Source organism: Neolamprologus multifasciatus, chromosome 9 (genome assembly GCF_963576455.1).
Source record: "Neolamprologus multifasciatus chromosome 9, fNeoMul1.2, whole genome shotgun sequence".
NCBI lineage: Eukaryota > Metazoa > Chordata > Actinopteri > Cichliformes > Cichlidae > Neolamprologus > Neolamprologus multifasciatus.
The window spans coordinates 188,864-194,236 of NC_140447.1; positions in this window are offsets into that span (position 1 = coordinate 188,864).

The following is a 5,373-nucleotide window of genomic DNA, read 5'->3' on the forward strand; positions in this document are numbered from 1 at the left end:
GGACGAGCTGGCCCTGATGAGAAGCATGAACAGAGACTTTGCCTCCTCCTGTGTCTTATGTTTTACGGAGTCGTGGCTCTTTGAGGACATCCCGGACTGCACGCTCAAGTTGGAGGGTTTTCACCTGCTGTGCGCGGACCGGCAGGCCTCTCTCTCTGGTAAGACCACAGGTGGAGGCGTCTGCTTCTACATTAATAGTGGCTGGTGCACAGATATAACAGTGATTGCTCAGCACTGCTCTGCCTCTCTGGAATACCTTTTTATTCACTGCAAACCATTTTATTCTCCGCGGGAGTTTACTTCATTCATCTTGGCCGCTGTTTACATCCCGCCAGATGCGGATGTGCAGGTAGCTCAATGTGCCCTCGCGGAGCAGATTCTGCACATGGAGCGGACATTCCCGAACTCTCTCATTATTGCTCTTGGGGACTTTAACAAAGCCAATCTGAGCCAAGAGCTTCCCAAATACAAGCAGTATATTAAATGCCCGACCAGAGAGGAGAGGATATTGGACCACTGTTACAGCACGATCAGCGGGGCCTATCGCGCGGTGCCCCGCGCTTCACTCGGACTTTCTGACCACGTCATGATCCACCTGATCGTGAGGACTAAAAAACTGTGAAGCAACGAGGCTGTGGAGGAGCTTCGCACGTGTTTGGAGTCTACAGACTGGGACACAATGAAGGCTGCTTCTAACAGCTTGGATGAGTTTACAGACACAGTCACCTCCTATATCTACTTCTGCGAGGACAGCATTGTGCCATCACGCACCAGGGTGAGTTATAACAATGACAAACCCTGGTTTACTCCTAAACTCAAAAAGCTGTGGCTGGAAAAGAGAAAGGCGTTCAGAAGCGGAGACAAGGACCGCTACAGAGAGGCCAAGTACAGGTTCACTAAAGAAGTGGACATTGCTAAACATCAGCACTCTGAGAAGATGCAGCAGCAGATCTCAGAGAATGACACGCTGGAAAAGTTTTAGGAATATCACCAACTACAAGCCTAAAACCCCCCACTCCACTGATGACTTGCTCTTGGCCAACACGCTTAACGACTTTTACTGCCGTTTTGACGAGCCATCAAGCAGCCTTCACACCTCCAATGGCCCCGACAATAGAGACACTTTGGACACTCATTCCCCCACCGCTCCCCCCTCCATAGAGCCATCACCACCATCAAACACTTCCCCTACAACACCCCCCTCCACACCCCACACCAAGGAGGATTTCACACCACCTTCTCCCACTGCAACCCTTCATATTCATGAAGCAGATGTGAGGAAGCAGTTTAAGAGTCTGAATGCTCAAAAAGCTCCTGGCCCAGATGGTGTGTCTCCTGCCACCCTCAGACACTGTGCAAACGAGCTGGCCCCAGAGTTCTCTGGCATTTTCAACTCCTCACTGCAGGCATGTCATGTGCCTGCCTGCTTCAAGTCCTCTACCATAATCCCTGTCCCCAAGAAACTAAGGATCACTGGACTAAATGACTACAGACCTGTGGCTCTCTCCCTGTACACTAACTGCTGCACCTCCACCCACCAGTCTGTCAAGCTAATCAAGTTTGCAGATGACACCACCGTTATTGGACTCATCTCGGACAGGGATGAGTCTGCCTACAGGAGGGAGGTTGAATGTCTGGTGTCCTGGTGCAGCCACAACAATCTGGTGCTGAATGCCCAGAAGACAGTGGAGATTATTGTGGACTTCAGGAAGCACACAGCCCCACTCCCCCCCATCATCCTGACTGACACCCTCATCACCTCTGTGGACTCATTCCGCTTCCTGGGTACCACCATCACCCAGGACCTGAAGTGGAAGCCCACCATCACCTTTGTCATAAAGAAAGCCCAGCAGAGGATGTACTTCCTGAGGCAGCTGAAGAAATTCAACCTGCCAACACGGACGATGATGCAATTCTACACGGCAATCATCGAGTCCATCCTCACTTCCTCCATCACCGTGTGGTACGCTGGAGCCACTATCAGGGACAAACAGAGACTGCAGCGTGTTGTGCGCTCTGCTGAGAAGGTGATTGGCTGCAGACTCCCATCTCTGCACGACCTGTACATCTCCAGGACACTGGGGCGTGCAGCTCGGATCACAGCTGACCTTTCTCACCCTGGACACAGTCTGTTTGACCTGTTCCCCTCAGGCAGGAGGCTCCGGTCCATTCGCACCAGAACCTCTCGCCATAAGAACAGTTTCTTCCCCTCTGCTGTTGAACTCGTGAACAAGAACCGTATGACTGTTCCCACCACTAACACATGACCCTACGCTGTGTTCACTGCATCATTCCATGTTTGGCACTGATCACCACCTGCACTCATGTATATATCTATCTACTTAGCACTTTTAATTTTAATTTTTATGTTTATTTAAGCGTTATCTGACAGTATGTTTTGCACTAAGTACCGCAGCAATTTCCTAATGTTGTAAACCTGCTCAACATTTGGCAATAAAACCCTTTCTGATTCTGATTCTGAAATCCATAACCAATAATGATAATGTCCAGGTATGCTTATACTGTGCTGGCAATGTTTTTGGGATCACTGTGCTGAAAGATGATGTTGTTACTAAGCAGATGTTTTCCAGATGGTATTGCATGATAAATAAAATGTTTATAGTACTTTCCTGCATTCATAATTCCATCAACTCTAACCTAAATGCAGATCCAAACATGACAACAAAAAAACATGACGCCCTCTTTCCTATTGGTGGAAAAATGCACTACATCAGCCAATCAAAAACTATAGTTCTCTAGCATATCTAGACAATCTCTCCACATCGTTACATATTCTATATGTACGGCGTATAATCCCCCTTGGTCGTGGCGTGTGGATACTTCTTTAAGACACTCCGGCTTGCCCGGCCACACCCCAAGGCTCACGTATAACACAGCTGTGCAGACATAACACCGGTGATCATTTGATCTCCACTTGTGTTGTGTGTGTGCCTTACCTTGAGAGTGCTGTATGTATGTGCGTCCATCAGAAGCCTGTTTCAGCAGCCTCCATGGGTCCTGCCTCTCCCTTGGTATTCCCCTGGTATTCCCTGGTATCCCTTAGCTTTGGTTCCTCTTAGCTGGCCCATAGCCCCCCTTGGTTGGTCTCCCTCAGCCCCGGTCCCCCGTAGTTGCCCTCCCATGGCCCGACTCCCACTCCGATCTCCCTAGTCTTGTACAGGCCAGGTCTGGCTGCATTCCCCCGGCGTGTCTGCCGCTTCTCGGGCTTACTGTGCTGCGGTCGGCGAGTGAGCGTTTACAGCCTCCTAACCCGGGTCGGTAGGGCATATCAGCTGCTGTTTCCCCGCCTCGAAAATAGGCTTATGCACCGGTCGGACATGCTGTGCAGCTGCCGGCTAGCGAGTAGCTCAGCTATGATGAGCAAACACAGTAGGGACATGGCTTCAGCGTTCAATCATACGCTGTCGCCTGGGCACTGTGCAGCTCGGCTGCGATGAATATATACACAGAGGGGATACGGCTTCAGCGTTTCAAGCATACGCTTTCACCTGTCAGCAGCTGTGACACAGAAGCAGATAAACAGTGCAGGGGGAATAGGGCTTTGGAGCGTGATGTCATTGGAGGGGGCGTGACCAGGATTTTTGGTCGAGGCGCCATTTGAGCAGGCCAAACAAAGGGCGAAAACACACGGATAATATCAGCCATGGTTCATACTTGCTGTGTTGTCGGTTGTAATGTTAGATCGCACGATCGGGAAGGGAATAAGCTGGAAAATGGGCTCTCTTTTTATCGTTTCCCCTCCTGGAAGCAACGTCTGGGACCTCATGTATCGGATATTACCAAACAAAGACGTCAGGCCTGGACAGCAGCGATGAGACGAGCTGATATCGAGTTCTCTACCATCCCCAGACCTATGTTTTGGGTTTTTTTATTCAAGACTTGTTCATATGTACTTAGTAAGTACATACACATTAAATGCACATTAAATTTTTACATGCTGTAGTGCCAATTTTGGGAGCATTTCAAGTTGCTATACATCAATACAACCATTATAGCCTAAATTTTAATAATATGTATGCATTAAGTGCATAGTAATTACATAAATTGCAAAAAAGTGCAATAAACTACAAAAAAATTGAAAATCGTTTTTGTTTTTTTAACATATATTTCTAGTTAGAGAAATATAAGAGGCTTATCAAAGGAGCTTGCAAAGAAAAGCGTCTGGACTTCTTTAAGTGGCTTGAAGACGTTTCACCTCTCATCTGAGAATCTCATCCAAAACTCCAAAACACAGACTTCACAATGTGGTGTATGCTGTACAGTGCAGCGAGGAATGCCCAGACCTCTACATTGAGGAGACCAAACAGCCACTTCACAAGCGCATGGCACAACATAGAAGAGCCACCTCCACAGGACAAGACTCAGCAGTCCATCTGCAAGCCATCTATGTCCATTATGAGCGACCATCTTTGAACAGAGGCGGTGGTTTACCACATCAACTGTCTGCCATCTATAATCCAGTTTTGCGATCCCTTCCCAGACGCCTTAACGCCCACTCACATCCTGGGCCATCCAACCTCAGGAATTTGCATGATAAGGTGGGGCTTGTGAAATGGGACGGTCTAGCCCTTCGTCGCGCTGTTCAGGTTGCCTAGCAACCATGATACTAACCGTGAGAAACGCGAGATTGTGTGACATAAATGAAGGAGAAAATGTTTTGTTGGTCATTCATTTTTGTCATGACATCACTTTGATTAGTTGAGTATCTGAGGCTGAGACCACAGGACTGTAAAACATGATTGTTGGGCTTCATTTCTGTACTGAACAGTCATTACAAGAGTAGTGAGTAAATAACAATTAGCTGATGTTGTTCATGAGACTAAAGTCATCTCACTGTGGTAATGTAAATATAATATGGCCAATATTATAGTATTGTCAGATTATTATGATATATATATATATATATATATTTATATTAGGGGTGCAACGATACACAAAATTCACGGTTCGGTTCGGTTCGATACTTTGGTGTCACGGTTCGATATTTTTTCGATACACAAGAAAATGTTCATGCCTTTTTATTAATTTGTCATTTATTAAATTTTCACGGCACATTCTGCACCACCTCTCTGTGCGTTCATCATTTGTTTGAAGCCAGCTCACCTCCTGCAACCACTTTTTCGAGAATACGCACTTCTTTTGTGGTTCGGACTCCTGACATTTCTTTGGAGGTGGAGGAACACCAAAGTAATTGCTTAAAGGAGCTTCTTCGACATCTTTAAGAGTTCTAAACAAATGTCTGTCCTCCTCCTGAAAATCTTATGTATGCAAACACGCGTTGCAACTTCTTATCTTGTGCGCGTTTTTTATTTTGACAGCGAATGCGCACCTGCGGACCACTAATGTGTAGAC